Below are 16,805 nucleotides of genomic sequence, written 5' to 3' on the forward strand. Positions count from 1 at the left end.
GTCTGAGGCGTGTTTTAGGGCTGAGCGGCAGTTTAGTAGGAGGCAGGAGACCTGGTTTGAGGCATTTTTTGAAGAGGGCTCGTGATTTTCGGTGGTAGGGGTTATTGTTTGAAGGTTATTCAAGTTTATCGTTCTATGATTCGGTTGGGATGTTCTGTTTGGGTTGATGGAGACTGTGAGAATAGAGAGTTCTTCCTTATTTGTGATGGAGCAGGTAGGTGTTTCGTATAGAAGTAGTAAAGTTTGGATTTCCAAGTCCGTTAAGTAGTTGGGGTGTTCGCGTGTAAGTAGAAGTTGATTATTCAGAGGCAGTGGGATCATTTTTATCACATTGTTAGTTACAGCTAGACAGTTTTGAAGATGATTGATTTTAGTGAGAGAGAGTTTTCTGTGAGTAGTAAGATGTTTCTGATTTCTAGGATTACATTTTGGAGGTTCTGGGAAGTGAGGTCAGTATGGGTTTTGAGTGAGTCTAGTTCAGATTGGTAGGAGGGGGAAGCAGCATTGGTGCGAGGAGAGGGCTGGGGATAGTATTGTTGGAGGGCTCGGTGACTGTGATGGTAGTGTGGTAGGTTTGGGTGAATGGGAGAGAGGTAGTCGAAAATGAGTCAGGGTAGGGAGTTACACACACAAGACAGCCCCTGCTCACCCCCTTGGTAGCCTGGCATAGCAATCAGGCTTATCCGAGAGGCAATGTGAAAAGCATTTGTGCAACACACACACACACTAGTGACACACTAGGCACACCACATAAAGAGACTCCATGCAAGGATATATAAAAATATCCTTTATATTATACACCAAACACATTAGACGACAATCACATAGATCACTGTGCCACTAGGCACTTGTCATAATAATGCATAGATCAGAAATCACTTTGCCACAAGGCAAAGGTCATCACATCACAGAGCACTGAAGTAAATACATAGGTGCCAATTCGGATCCTGGAAAAACCGGGTACGAACCGTCGGACGGAGGGTTTTCTCCGTCCGACTCGTACCCGGTTGTAAAACTATACAAACATGCAAGTACGATTCGCACGGAAACACTATTTCCGTATGATTCGTACAAAACACCAACCGAGGAAAATAAACATACAAATGACATCCGGAAAAGCGCCGACGTGACGTCGGGACGCATGCAGCCTGCGTTCCACGAACCAGGAAGTACGATTCGCACTGACGTCACCCCGCACGGAGAATATTTTCCGGGAGCCAACAACTGCCGGGAAATCAGGACGACGCGCACAAGGAGCACCTGTACGCGACGGACAGACATGGACCCGAACCTACGTGTCATCCCGGCCCTCATAGCAGTCGACCTCCTCTACAGGTACCGACGCAGACGCCGCAGAAGGTCAGAACAACACCCAGGGGCAAAGGGGGGGGCAGGGGCAGGACACAAAACCCCCACCCAAGTCACACAGTACACATGCCCTGGACATACCTGACCTCCAGGCCCTGGTCACTCCGAGGGGGTGGGGGCGTGTCCAGCAACGCCAGCGTCCGCCACAACGGAAGTGGGCGACGACGCGAACCGGCAACACAACAATACAGGTACGTACCGTACCCACGCCTTAAGAGTGTGGGTACGAGTCGTACAACGCCCACACCCACGTCACCCCAACAATGGCGGTACGGCCCGTACCCATGTGCCAAAGGCCTGGGTATGGGCCGCACAAGCATTCCACAGCGTGGGCACGGGTACATACGGACCGTACCCCCACCCGCGTATGTATGGAGCGTACCCCCACCCCAACAGTGTACGTACGGACCGTGCCCCCACCCGCGTATGTATGGAGCGTACCCCCACCCCAACAGTGTACGTACGGACCGTACCCCCACCCGCTTATGTATGGAGCGTACCCCCACCCCAACAGTGTACGTACGGACCGTACCCCCACCCGCGTATGTATGGAGCGTACCCCCACCCCAACAGTGTACGTACGGACCGTACCCCCACCCGCGGATGTATGGAGCGTACCCCCCCCAACAGTGTACGTACGGACCGTACCCCCACCCGGGTATGTATGGAGCGTATCCCCACCCCAACAGTGTATGTACGGACCGTACCCCCACCCGTGTATGTATGGAGCGTACCCCCACCCCAACAGTGTACGTACAGACCGCACCCCCACCCGCGTATGTATGGAGCGTACCCCCACCCCAACAGTGTACGTACGGACTGTACCCCCACCCACGTATGTATGGAGCATACCCCCACCCCAACAGTGTACGTACGGACCGTACCCCCACCCGCGTATGTATGGAGCGTACCCCCACCTCAACAGTGTACGTACGGACCGTACCCCCACCCGCGTATGTATGGAGCGTACCCCCACCCCAACAGTGTATGTACGGACCGTACCCCCACCCGCGTATGTATGGAGCATACCCCAATCCCAACAGTGTATGTACGGACCGTACCCCCACCCGTGTATGTACGGAGCGTACATGGCCAGACGCAGGAGGGGTGTGTGCAGAGTCCTCCCAGCAGTGCCCAGACGCAGGAGGGGTGGGTGTAGTGTCCTCCCAGCAGTGCCCAGACACAGGAGGGGTGTGTGCAGAGTCCTCCCAGCAGTGCCCAGACGCAGGAGGGGTGGGTGCCTATCACTCCCAGCAGTGCCCAGACACAGGAGGGGTGGGTGCCTATCACTCCCAGCAGTGCCCAGACGCAGGAGGGGTGGGTGTAGAGTCCTCCCAGCAGTGCCCAGACACAGGAGGGGTGTGTGCAGAGTCCTCCCAGCAGTGCCCAGACTCAGGAGGGGTGGGTGCCTATCACTCCCAGCAGTGCCCAGACGCAGGAGGGGTGGGTGCAGAGTCCTCCCAGCAGTGCCCAGACACAGGAGGGGTGTGTGCAGAGTCCTCCCAGCAGTGCCCAGACGCAGGAGGGGTGGGTGCCTATCACTCCCAGCAGTGCCCAGACGCAGGAGGGGTGGGTGTAGAGTCCTCCCAGCAGTGCCCAGACACAGGAGGGGTGTATGCAGAGTCCTCCCAGCAGTGCCCAGACACAGGAGGGGTGTGTGCAGAGTCCTCCCAGCAGTGCCCAGACGCAGGAGGGGTGGGTGCCTATCACTCCCAGCAGTGCCCAGACGCAGGAGGGGTGGGTGCCTATCACTCCCAGCAGTGCCCAGACGCAGGAGGGGTGGGTGTAGAGTCCTCCCAGCAGTGCCCAGACACAGGAGGGGTGTGTGCAGAGTCCTCCCAGCAGTGCCCAGACACAGGAGGGGTGTGTGCAGAGTCCTCCCAGCAGTGCCCAGATGCAGGTGGGGTGGGTGCCTATCACTCCCAGCAGTGCCCAGACGCAGGAGGGGTGGGTGCCTATCACTCCCAGCAGTGCCCAGATGCAGGAGGGGTGGGTGTAGAGTCCTCCCAGCAGTGCCCAGACACAGGAGGGGTATGTGCAGAGTCCTCCCAGCAGTGCCCAGACGCAGGAGGGGTGTGTGCAGAGTCCTCCCAGCAGTGCCCAGACGAAGGAGGGGTGTGTGCAGAGTCCTCCCAGCAGTGCCCAGACACAGGAGGGGTGTGTGCAGAGTCCTACCAGCAGTGCCCAGACACAGGAGGGGTGGGTGTAGTGTCCTCCCAGCAGTGCCCATGGAACGCAAAGGGTGGAGTACCCACAGATACAATGCCCACAAATGTCAGTCAGGTGCACAAAGACCCTGCAGTACATGTACCACATGTGTGCGAGGCTGGGAGTACACACATGCATAGCGCCTAAAAGAGAACATGTCCACATGAAGTCATGTCAACAGTCTACATACACAAGTACAGTGACCACCAAGGATGCCACGAATGATGCAGGTGGAGACATCGCTCAGCATGCATGTGCAAAGTTGAAGGAGTCTGTCACACACCCAGCTGATGTAGACACAGCTCAGCACCACATATTGGAAACACCCTGCAGGGAAAATGTCAGGTTACACAGAGGAAGGAACACACCTTGGGACGATGTCACCATGAAGTAACTGCTTACATGAACAAAGTAATTTAGCCAACAGCTTGTGATGGCACACAGATACCAGGGTCCACCCTATGACCTGCACAAGACTATATTTCCCACACACCCAACACATTATAACCACCCAAAATCAGGGAGCAAGTCCACCAACAGCAATACCAGATAAACAGTAGTGTTCCATGGAAAAAACAAATAGCTTTATTCAGCAGGATGTAAGTAATAATCATCATAAATGTCAATATATACAAGGCCCATAGGACAGTCCATGACTCAAATCCGGATGGGGGACACAGTGGGACATGTGTCCCCTAGCTTGCCTGCACAGTCAGACTCCTTTGTCTTCCACAGGGGGGGGGCATCATGTTGGGGGGAAGGACCAGGCACCGCAGGGACAGGAGGGGCAAGGGTAGGTGTTGTGGGTGCAGGGACGGACGACTCCAACACAGGGGGTGGGGCAGCGCCAAAGGTGGATTGGAGCACGGCGCTGCACACTACTGCCAGGTCGCCCAGCGTCTCCCCTGCACCCGAAGGAACCACAGGCCCCAAGGAGGGGGGGGTCGGAGGGATGGGTCGCAGCGCTACTGGTGGAGGGTGTGGACAGGGGGGGGGCTCAACTCCCCTGGCGGTGTCCTGCCTCCACCGCTTGCGGGGTGGTGCCACACTGGGGCTGATGGACATACTGGGCAGGACTGACCCTGTGTCCGACTCTTGGCCAGGAGAGCTGAGGGGAGTGGATTTGGATGGAGTGGATTTTGCAGAATGCGGACTCCCACTCTGGCTGCGTGTCTTACGTTTGCCCCCCGACCCAGTGGGTGTGCCTACTTCACCCTGTGTGTGCGTGCCAGGAGGTGTGCGCTTGTCCTTCGTTGCTGGTGTGGTGCCTGTGTCTGGTGTGGTGTGTGCATGCTGACGTCTGGGTGTACGTGGGACAGGCATGGGAGTGGGAAGTCTGGAAGGGGCAGGGGTAGGGGGTGGGACGAAGCGCTGCAGGAGACCCACTGCTGCAGTCAGTGTCGAGTCGATGGACCTCAGCAAGTTGCATTGGTCAGCCTGCGATGCTGAAATGCACTCAATGTATGTCTCCATGTTGTTGAGCACTCTGCTGTGGCCATGGAGGACATTAAGCATCGCAGTCTGACCAACCTGCAACTGCCGCAGGATGTCCACAGACTCGGCATTGGCGGCAGCAGTGGATACAGGGGCAGGGGGTGCGGTGCCTGGCAGGAAGGAGACACGTGGTGACCTAGCATGCCGGTAAGGGACACAAGCAAGTGGGAGGCCGGTGATGGCAATGGAGGGGGCGGGGAGAGATGTTGTGCTGCTGTCAGCTGTTGGAGCAGCCTCCGCCCCCTCGGAGAGCTCAGCCTCGGACCCGTCAGCTTCATATTCTGTGGTGGCAGTGGACAGGTCCTCCGGCTCACTCCCCTCGGCCTCAGTTCCACTCGATGTGCCAGCTAAGATGTCACTGCTGGCACTGGTGCTCGGTCCCTCCGCACGGTCCGTGCCGGTGTCTCCATCCGTGTCCCCCGACGATGCTGTGGGCAAGGTGAATAAACAGGAATTAATCAGACACCTGTATACATATGTCACATGAGACAAATCTACATAGGTTACAGTGCATAGCCTGAAAAGAAAGATGAGTAACATCTACAATACAAGGTACATATATAGGCCCTGCAACACACAGTTGGTTCACCCACCATGCCACTGAGAAACTATGGAGAGCATGACACATTTGCAAATGACATGATATGGATTTGGACAGAGGAGCCAGGCTCTGGGGACAATCCAGCACTGCTTCTGCACCACACAGCGTTGCCGTAACTAGGGATGAGCAGGGACCATCTCCATGAACTTGAGGCACATGCTGCAAAGGTAATACTTAAAGACATGCCCAACATGAATGGGTCACTGCATCTTGAGTGTATGTCCAGACAAACATCACACATTGGCCAGACCGAGCAATGAGATTACAGGTGTCGACATGTAGGCCTTGTCCGCACCAACCACCCCCTACATGAGACAATTTGATGAGACACAGGAAGCACTTGCATCTCTTAGTCTGGGAGAAATACACATGGGCTGCAAGAAACCCATATTGGACCCAAAATACCCCATGTGCGCCTGTACAACGATCTCATTGACAAATGTCCATCATAAGATAATTGTAACAAGACACACAGGCACTGGCCACCGTGAGTATGAACGAGGAAAATTAGGTCAGGCTGTACAGTGGACACTTGTAGAACACGTTACGTAAATATACATGCTGCCAGGGGACAATGGCACAGAGCACATCCTATGCTGTAGACACTGAGAGTGTCCACATATTGTGATGACACACCTGATACCTCGCAAAATATGCCCCAGGGGACAGTAGTGGCCACAATATTCCATGGTCCTGAATGGTAATGACTGCAACACAGGCCACCATCCCTGCACTCTGCGTATCGCACACTCATGCACATCATGTCACAGGCCACAACATAGGACATGCTTGCTGTAAGGCATTACACTTCAGAGACATACTCCTATGTCTGGACTCAGCATCAGTGCCAATTGACATGGACCCCACAAGTACTGAACTGGACAGGGCACAGGCAAGGTCCCAAAACCTGTTACACACCACCCCCACACATGATGCTGCAAGCATTGGTCACGTGGAGAAACTGCCAGCCCAGATGACCTTGTGAAAGAGTGACTACACACAGACCAGGGAACACATGGCAAGGAGGGGAAGGGAGGAAGGACAGCAACGCTATACTGTGGGTGACAGGACCTGCACCGCACATTTAAACACAGGCAGTGTATCCATGCAACAGCGCACTTACAAATGCTGGTGACACACAACAAACACACATGTACCTACCCCCTTCCTGCTGCTGCTTCTCCCGTAAGCACCTGTCCATGTCAGGAAAGACCACCGCCAGCACACGCTTGTGGATGTGGGTCAGACGGCGACACCCATGGTTCTTAGGGCCCACAGGTAAGTCCCCCAGCAGGACCGGTGCGATCCTCCGCGTCCAGCACCGGATATCCTGCCAGCGTTTTCTCACCTGGGCCAGGCGCCGCTTGCGACCCTCCGTCCTCCTCACGGCACTGACGGCGTCCCTCCAGATCTCCTCCTTGGCAGAGGCGCCTACCTGTGGGGTTGAAAAAGTGGGACTACATCAATACACCTGCCACATGTCACAGAGACATACATTAGAACAATTTTGCTGGTTTCAACAAGGCATAGTATGCAGCCAAAGCATTGCACCTTTGTCATAGGGATATTTTTCTCTGTGTAAGGGCAAATGCACCACGTGCCATTGAAAGTACACAGGTGGCATGAGGGGTACGACACAATAAATGATCCAGACTCACACTGTGCATCAGAAGGTACACCAGGATTATGTGCAGCACCTCAAAGCACTCACATGCCACAGGCCACTGTCGCTACCTCAGCAGAGTACACAGACACACACAGGCACAGGACATTCACCTGCCATTGCCAACTGCAGCTACCAACCTCACTCTGCACATGTGCCACTAGACTGGGGGGGCTCACAGGTGTGGGGCTGGCTCTGCACGTCAGACACACAGCACTGCTCCCTGCTCACATCAGATGGGCAGGGTATATCCATCCCTCATGCAGCTGGGGTGCTACACTCCACATATGCACCCACCCACATGACCGGGGACTTACACACACACCGATGTCCAGGGTACGAACACATCATGTGGACACTCTCAGCACAGGTACACTGAACAAACACACATCTGTGGGTACAGTCACCTGTCACACTGGGGTGACCACAGAATCCCATGAGGACTGTAGAAGCAACATTCCCAGGAGGATTAGACAGGCAGAATGTGGCATGCACCATGCAGTGATTGTCACAGTAAACACAATGCAAGTGAGGACGGCAGACATGCACCACAGCATGCTCTGGCTGGGAGACATTAGGCATTCCCCCCCTGGGACCCACCCTACAGTACAATGCATGTGTGTCACACCTGGACACAATGCCAGAAGTCACAGTCACAAAAAAGGGCCACAGTCTGTGCTAGTGGACTCAGCACTCACCTGAAACCCTGGTCGGCCATACAGCATGGGGTACTGTGGGAGGATCACATCCAGCAATGCCAGATTCTCCTCCAGGGTGAAAGGCTGGGCCCTCTCCACAGACCTTGACATGGTGCCAGGGAATCACGAGCAGCAGCAGTGTTGTGGAATCAAAAGATGTGCAGGCAAGTGCTCTCTCATGGGACCTGGCTGCCTTATATCTGCCTTGCTGGCCTGTTTCATGCACAGGAGTACAGAGTGATTGGTCACTCACATTTGCATCCTATGTTTCCTCCAATCCATTTAAACCTACCCCTGTGAGGGGGTTAGATTTTTTTAGAATTCAGCATGATGTAATTTCAACAACAACTTTGCAACAAAGTAGATTATTTCAAACCGACTTTTGCAGGCCACCTCATTCAACAAATTCAAAGTTTAAACTCGGTGTCCATGGCAACCAGCATACATCTCTGGCTTTATACTTGTCCCTCATGTGTCCCCTATGTAATTTGGAGATTCACACACTGGTACGGTGCGTTCCGGGGCCCTAGGGCACCCCAAATGCATAGCAACGGGCCGTACAGGCGTGTGTACGCTCCGTATCACTATGGGTACGCATACGCGAGCACACCCATAGTGATAGTGAGCGTACACACGCGTGTACGCTCACTATCACTATGAGGTTGCTCGCGTATGCGTACCCATAGTGATACGGAGCGTACACACGCCTGTACGCTCACTATCACTATGGGTGTGCTCGCGTATGCGTACCCATAGTGATACGGAGTGTACACACGCCTGTACGCTCACTATCACTATGGGTGTGCTCGCGTATGCGTACCCATAGTGATACGGACCGTACACACACGTGTACACTCACTATCACTATGGGTAGGCCTACGGCAGCCCTCCCATAGTGATAGGGAACGTACACACGCCCTCAGAGCGAATGTACGGTGCCTTTCACACATAACAGTGGTGACAGGCAGCACACAGAAGGGAATAGAGCTGACATACTTGTCCATGGATGGACATCAAGCCATTGTCTGTGCAGTACTACATGTGTGGGGCACAGGTGTGAAAGGCTGTGATGTGGCACATTACTCCTGAGTTGTGAAGGCAATAGATGTATGATGAGATGTGTACAGATGTTATGTGTGATGGTGCACTATGTGCCAGACATGCCCTTCACTCCTTTGACATGTGTGCATGTCGTACAGCACACTTGAGATAAGCGTCACTGGCATGGCACAGTCAACAACACACGCAAGTGTCCCCTGATGCCCGCTACAGGGGTACCACACCTGACATGTGACTACCCATGTTGCACGATGTGACTATGTCATGTATGTGTGGTGTGTTCCCATTAGCTTGAGGTTGGTGTTCCCTCACATGCATCTGCAGTTGCTGCAACCAACATGTGTCTGTGTGTAGATGGCCATGGCACACTGTTACGCACACCAGGCCACATGTGGTATCGGATGTAAGGTGGGTATGTATGCATGGGACACGGAGTAGCGTAACAAGGACCTGTCTGCATACTCTCAATGTATGTGTGATCAGTCATGACATGTACACCTTTATGGCAAGGTGTGTGGGCTGTCCTAGTGTTATGTCATGTGACCTGTGGCTCTAGTGTTCCGCTACCTGTCTCTGCAATCAACATCCTACATCTGCTGATATGTTGATGTATGTCACTCCTGTATTGCGTCTGGCTGTTCACTTACACTGGGACACAGCTAGTCCCATGCCATGGGATGTGGAGGTTCACAATCCCCGTGTGTAGCCGGGTCTTGGTAGGAGTGTCACCTGGCAGCCATACGTGTCCAGGGCATGTAGCACATACCTGACTCCGTATGTAGCATATGTGTATTGACAGATTAACATGTGCTCAGTACATATAAATTGTTGTTGTGGTGCACTCACTCCTCCTTGTCACTTCCAAATTACTGCAGAGTGCCGCCTCTTCCCCGAGCAATTCCGGACTTGGCTGACATGCGGGAGAATGACTGTATACGCTGCTACCGCTTCCCCCAACCGTTGATTGAGGAGTTGACGGCAAGGCTGGCACCACACCTGCAACCGCTGCACAGGTATCCTACGGCACTGACACCCAAGCTGAAGGTAATGGCAGCCCTACATTTTTTTGCCACGGGTACCTTTCAATATACCATAGCTCATGTTGGTGGCATGTCCCAGACCATGTTCAGCCGTGTGCTGCATGATTTTTTAGAGGCCATGTTGCTTCACCTGGATGAGTTTATCCATTTCCCAACTCCTGAACAGTTGACAGGTGTCAAGCGTGGATTCTATGCCCTGGGAGGGATGCCCCATGTCGTTGGGTCCATAGATGGGACACATGTGGCTTTGGTACCACCACAGGCACAGGAGGTAGCGTACAGGAATCGCAAGCACTACCACTCCATCAATGCCCTTGTGGTGTGTCTGTCCAACATGGTGATTTCACATGTCTGTGCTCGTTTTCCAGGATCAGCACACGATGCCTACATCATGAGGCGTAGCAGGGTGCCTGAAATGATGACGCAGCTGCGCAACGAATGAGCATGTGTTGTTGGTGGGTACACTCTGTCTGTCCTGTATTTTGCGTAGACTTCCTGCCCGACTGCTTCTCCTGTCCTACTTTTGACCATGTGGTTTCCATGTAGGGGACGCTGGCTAAACCAACATGCCATGGCTGATCACACCTCTCCGCAACCCCAGCACGCCGGCCCAGCTCCGCTACAACACTGCCCATGGCCGGACAAGGCGAGTGATAGAGAGGACATTTGGCCTCCTGAAGAGCCGATTCAGGTGCCCACACAAGACCGGCGGCGCCCTCCCATATGCCCCGATGAAGATCTGCAACATCTTCATGGTCTTCTGCATGCTGCACAACATGGCAGTTGAGAAAGCTGTGCCACTCATCCTGGATCAAGATGATCAGGACCATCCACCCGTGGAGGACGAAGGGCTTGGCAATGGGGCTAGTGATGTGGAGGATGTGGAGCCGCAAGAGGACATCCGGAGTCGGCTCATACGCGACTTCTTTGCTTAGTGGTGAGTACCAGTGTCTGAGTGTGCACGCATTGGTCCTTGTGTGGCATGTGTTGCAATGTGTGTGTCCATCTGCATGTATGCCACGTGAGTCAGAGGTGTGTGTGGATGTGTCACTCGAGTGATGGTGCCAGTGATGAGTGTATTTCCGCAGTCATAATTGTGACCTAGCATGTTGTCAGCCTTATATGTGTCGAGTACATGCACATGCAAGTGGATGAGATTTTTGTGGCTGACTTCTTGTGTGTCTCTCATCCCCAGGTACTTGCGCATGCCGTCTGCTGGTTGCATTGTTGTGGCACTGCTATTCCTCATGGACACGTCATCGTGTGCTGACTCAGCGTTACACGCACGGACAAGTTGGGAAGTCTCCTTAGGGTAAGGGATGTATCAGGGGTGTATTGGGTGTGGCAGTTGTTTACGATGTGTGCACACTGCCCCTGTCGATGTTTGGTTCCTCTCGACCCGTATGTGGTAAAGTTAGAGTGAGAGTGAGAACGTGAGGTGGGTGGTCAACATGTTTCGCGCTTCCCAGCGGTCCCTAACGGATCCGTAGCGCTTCGTCAGGACCAAAAGGAAAGTGGTAACAAAATTTGAGGTCGGGTCGAGAGTAACAGAACTATCTACTTTTCCCCTACTTTTTTATAGTGCTACTTAGGCACCACTCCCCGTTAGATTTTAACCAGACCCGCAGGACCCATTAATAAACCGTTTGGGGTTCCTACAGGTCTTTTTAGCCTCACCACATCACCCACTATCCCCACACACCCGCACGCACAACTACGGCTACTCCAGTAAAAAGATCTCCGACAGAGAGCCCTCCTGAAGGGCCCGTGAGGGACTGCAGCGCCACCCCCACGAGGAGCAACGCCCGATGATGATGCTTTGCACCCGCAAGGGTGTGTGAGGGCACTTGGAAAACCACCCAGGAGTACCTGGCCTACACGTTAGACATCACCGCGAACCTTTCCACTCACCATTATCTTCCCAACCCCTCAGCAGTTCACCACTTTGGGACTGCCCACCATAGGAACTGGTACCATTTTTTGTATTTAGCTAACTTAGGAGCGCTGGTACAGGACCTCCTTCTTAACTCTTGCTCCTGGTCCCCCCTCTCAGTGTGTTTACGGTGTTTAGCTGTTACCCGACACTTGTGTGCCAGTTCCATGGATATCAAGCATTAGTGGTGCAGAAGGGGGGTGCCAGTGTTGGACCCACATGTTACTCCACATGACCTGTGTATGTGTACTCCGAGTTGCCTCTGCATTCTGGAAAACATGACTAATAAAGGTGTCCCTATGCCTCCAAGGTGCCTCTTCTCAGTCAATGCTGGTGTGTTGCCACGGTGCATACGGCATGTCTGGCATGGTTCTCAGTGATAGTGGCTATGTGTCTATGTGTAGAGTAGCAAGATGCAAGCTGTTTGTCTGGGATTAGACTCTGTATTGTGCATGATGTCCATGACTGTGTGGGTATTGTGACATGTGCCATCCCCATGCATCCAACGTTGGCCAGGCCACCATTCTCTGCATCCACCTGACTCAAGCTTGCAGGACATGGTTCTGCCACCTGTCTACACATACCTGGGTGCCCCCCAGGACACTCCACATGATCCCTGACCTCTGCGCATGACTGTTGCTGTACTCAATATGTCTGTCGGCACGGTTGTGCGGCCACCCCCTCAGCTGGTTGGGCTCATCACGGGTGTGTATGGTGCTCCATGTCTGTCTTGCCTAATACATTGTGACCCATGTGTGTCCTGTGCCAGACTCAGGCCCCAGGGTATGGATGGTGGAAGTCATATGAGAACTCAGGCATGGTTAGACTTTACAAGACACATGTAATGTAATAATGCAAAATGTAGGCATCATCTCTTGATCGTGTAAGTTTTTATTTGTGTTGGGGTATGTGTTGGGGGGGTATGACAAGAGGGGCTTTCCGGGTGTGTGGAATCCAAAGTTCACTGGGGGAGTTGGTATCCTTGCCATTGGAAATCATCAGAGTCCATGCCACAGTGTATTTCAACATTGGTCAGACAGTGACCAGCAAGTCCATGTGGCAGAGAATGTAATTTGCTGATGTGCTGCTGTTGGGCCAGTGGGCCAGGTGCCAGGCCAGGTGTCCTGGGAGATGGTGCAGTTGCGCCGACCCTCACGGTCTTTTCCGTGGACGACCCGCCCTCCTGCGGGAACCCTCAGAAGCAGGCCGTGACGATGCTTGGGATGCTCCGTCGGATGTATCCTCCTCCTCCTGATCCCTCCCTGTGGGTGGTGATGTTCTTCGCCTGGTGGCACAGGGAGGGTTGCCCATGTTGTCGGCTATCCGACGGAGTGAACGGTTAATTCCCGTGAGCACCGTCACAAGCTCAGCCTGTCTGTCCTCCATCCGTCCTTGGTGTCGCTGTTGACAGGCATGTTGCTCCGCATGTTGCTGGGCCTGCTGGGTCTTGATCTCCTCGAGGGTCCCCTTCATCTCATTGAGGGTGGACACAACCTGGCTCATGCCCGTGGTGTCCTGCCGGTATGTGTCCAGGATGTTTCTTACATGGGAATATACCGGTTCCGCAGCCAACTGGTCAGGCTCGCGCCTCCGCCGTCCTCCACTCCCACCACCCCATCCCACTTGCGCCTGGCCTGCCCTTGTGGGCACATCGGGTCTCCGGGACCCCTGAGGGGTGGCATTTGCGTTGTCGCCGGCCTCCTCCTGGGTGCCCGGTACACCGTGTCCCTCCTGGTCAGCCTGGCTGCGTTGTGGTGGTGGGGCAGGGATCCTGGGTGTCTCCTGGGATGTGGCAGGAGTGGGGTTGGTGGTTGGCCCAGTTATACCTGACGCAGGTGCTGCAGGTGGTTGGACACCAGAGGGGCCAGGTTGGTCGGCTCGTCCACAGAGTGGTGAGAGTCGTCGCTGCCGGTGGGATCGTCATCCCGCAGAGACAGGTCCTGTGAGTCTTCCCCCCCAGTGTTGGGGGGTGATCCACGACGTTGACCTGTGTGTGAGAGAGACAATGTTATTTTTGTTCCATGCAACATCCATGTTTCATTCGTTTCAAAGTTGGCACTTTTCCTCTGGGTATTTGGATATGTCTTGCATTCCACTCACAGTGCACTTGTGCCTGGGTATGTCCCTTGGCCACAGCTTTTGAGACTTTACCTATGTGTGACACAGTCTCAATTGTGACTGCAGTCAGCAGTGGAGTGAGCAGGTGTGGCGAGCCATGCATTGGCACCTTCCGTGTTGCACTGTACGTGGGCAAATGGAGTTGTTCCACACACTTATATAATGCAGGTAGCTGGCGTTGTGCTCGTGCACAGGTTGACACATGGCCCAGTGTTTTGCCATGGGGAAGAGAGGGGGATTCAGGCACTGGCCACCCTTGTCTACATGCACGCAGTCCACCTGCTGACGAGCGGACATTCCCACACCACCCAAGGCTGAATTGGTCTCCCTGTGTCTCCCTTTCTCACTCCCTCTCTGTCCCCCTCTCCCTCCCTCCCTGTGTCAGCCTCCTCCCTCTGTCCGTCTCCCTGTGTCTCCCTCCCTCTCTCTCCCCCTCTCCCCCCCTCTCCCTCCCTCCCTCCCTCTCTTTCCCCCTCTCCCTCCCCCTCTCCCTCCCTCTGTGTGTCACCCTCTGTCACCTCAGCCCAGCTTCCTAGGCACACACTGTTTGCAGATCTTTGAATGGCCCTTGGCTTGTTCATGTGAGTTTGTTTCTGATCTCCAGGCACCCATTGGGTGTAGTGTCTGTGTCTGCGCTGCTGCTGTGGTGGTGTGTGCTGCCACTCTTTCTCAGTGTTGGCTGTTCATTAGCTGCTGTCATGTGCAAAAAGTGCCTTCACCCCCATGTCTTCATGCAAGGCGTCCGCCATTTGCAGGCAAGTCTTTCCTGTGGGGGACACACTGTTTGTCTGGCTGTGACCTAGGCCATATGGGCAGAGGGCATTGTTGTCTGCTTCTGAGTTGCACTATGTGATTTTTGAGGCACACACTCCCGCCATCCGGGTTACCGTGTCTTGTGTTGGTGTTTTCTGTGGCCTGTGACTTGGCATTGTCTAGCTGGGTGCATGGGGCATGGTGGCGCTAGTGGCATGTGCGTGTTTATGGAGTGTGGTTGAGTCATGCGATGGCTTTGGGGTGGTTGCGTGCATGATTCTGAGTTTGGTGGTGGATGACGTTCCCCCCATGTGAGGTGAGTTGTTTGTGTACTCACCAGGCTCTCGGAGTCCTTCTACTCCCTCCACTGCCACCACCGGCAGCATGGCCATCACCTTCTCCTCCCAGGGATGGTATTGTGCGCGTCTGCGGGGCGGCCCTCCTCCAGTGGTGTTGGCCTGGTTGTGGTCGTCGGTCATTTTTCTCTTGACCGTCCTCCGCAGATCGTACCACCTGGCTTGGCATTCATGCCTGGTCCTTCTGGTGGACCCAACAGCATTCACAGCATCGACAATCGTCTGCCACATGGCTGACTTTTCAGAAATGCCGGTCTGTCTGACCAATGTTCCAAAGAGGTGTGGCTCGACTCTGATGATTTCGTCGACAAGGACCTCCAGCTCTCCGCTAGTGAACTTTGGATTCTTGTTAGTGGGCATGGTGAGGGGTGTGGGTGTGGATGGTTGTGGGGGGTGTGGGTGTGGATGGTTGTGGGTGTGTGGGTGTGGTTGTGCAGGTGTGTGTGTGAATGTGATGAGGGGGTGTTTGTGAAGGTGGTTTTGTGAAGGTGTGCAGGTGTAAGGTGTTGTAGTGGAGGTTGTAGTATGGTGCAGTTGTTTCTCTGTGTGGTCTGGTAGCAGTGGGTCTGTTGCAAAGGATCATGGTTTGTGTGTGTTGTGCCTTTTTATTGGTCCATTGGTGGGTGTGGCTGTGTTTGAACTTTGGGTGGCTGTGTTATAAGAAGTGGTTGTGTTTTGGGCCTCTGTTTGGGAGTTTGGCAGTTGCAGGTCAGTGAATAGGTTGTATTTGTGCTTGTTGGACATGTTTTGTGGCTTTGTGCGATTCGAATGGAGTCTTCTTGTGTTGTTTTGCTTTGTCCTGGTTGTGTACGTGTGTTTTTAGCGTCTGTACGGTGCGTACATCGGCCATTTTGTTGTACAGTGCTGTCCTTGTCTCTGGCTTGGTACGACTCGTACATGCGCGATGTTGGTTGAGGGTGCTGGTGTTGGGGCCTGGGGTGCGCTCCGTACTTAGACTGGTGGGGTGTGTGTTCGCTCCGTACATACACGGGTGGGGGTACGGTCCGTACATACACTGTTGGGGTGGGGGTACGCTCCATACATACGCGGGTAGGGGTACGGTCCGTACATACACTGGTGTACATACACGGGTGGGGGTACGGTCCGTACATCCACTGTTGGGGTGGGGGTACGCTCCATACATACGCGGGTGGGGGTACGGTCCGTATATACACTGGTGTACATACACGGGTGGGGGTACAGTCCGTACATCTACTGTTGGGGTGGGGGTACGCTCCATACATACGCAGGTGGGGTACGGTCCGTACATACACTGGTGTACATACATGGGTGGGGGTACACTCCATACATACGCGGGTGGGGGTACGGTCCGTACATACACTGGTGTACATACACAGGTGGGGGTATGCTCCATACATACGTGGGTGGGGGTACGGTCCGTATATCCACTGTTGGGGTGGGGGTACGCTCCATACATACACAGGTGGGGGTACAGTCCGTACATCCACTGTTGGGGTGGGGGTACGCTCCATACATACGCGGGTGGGGGTACG

This window comes from Triturus cristatus, chromosome 2_1, assembly GCF_964204655.1.
Source record: "Triturus cristatus chromosome 2_1, aTriCri1.1, whole genome shotgun sequence".
NCBI lineage: Eukaryota > Metazoa > Chordata > Amphibia > Caudata > Salamandridae > Triturus > Triturus cristatus.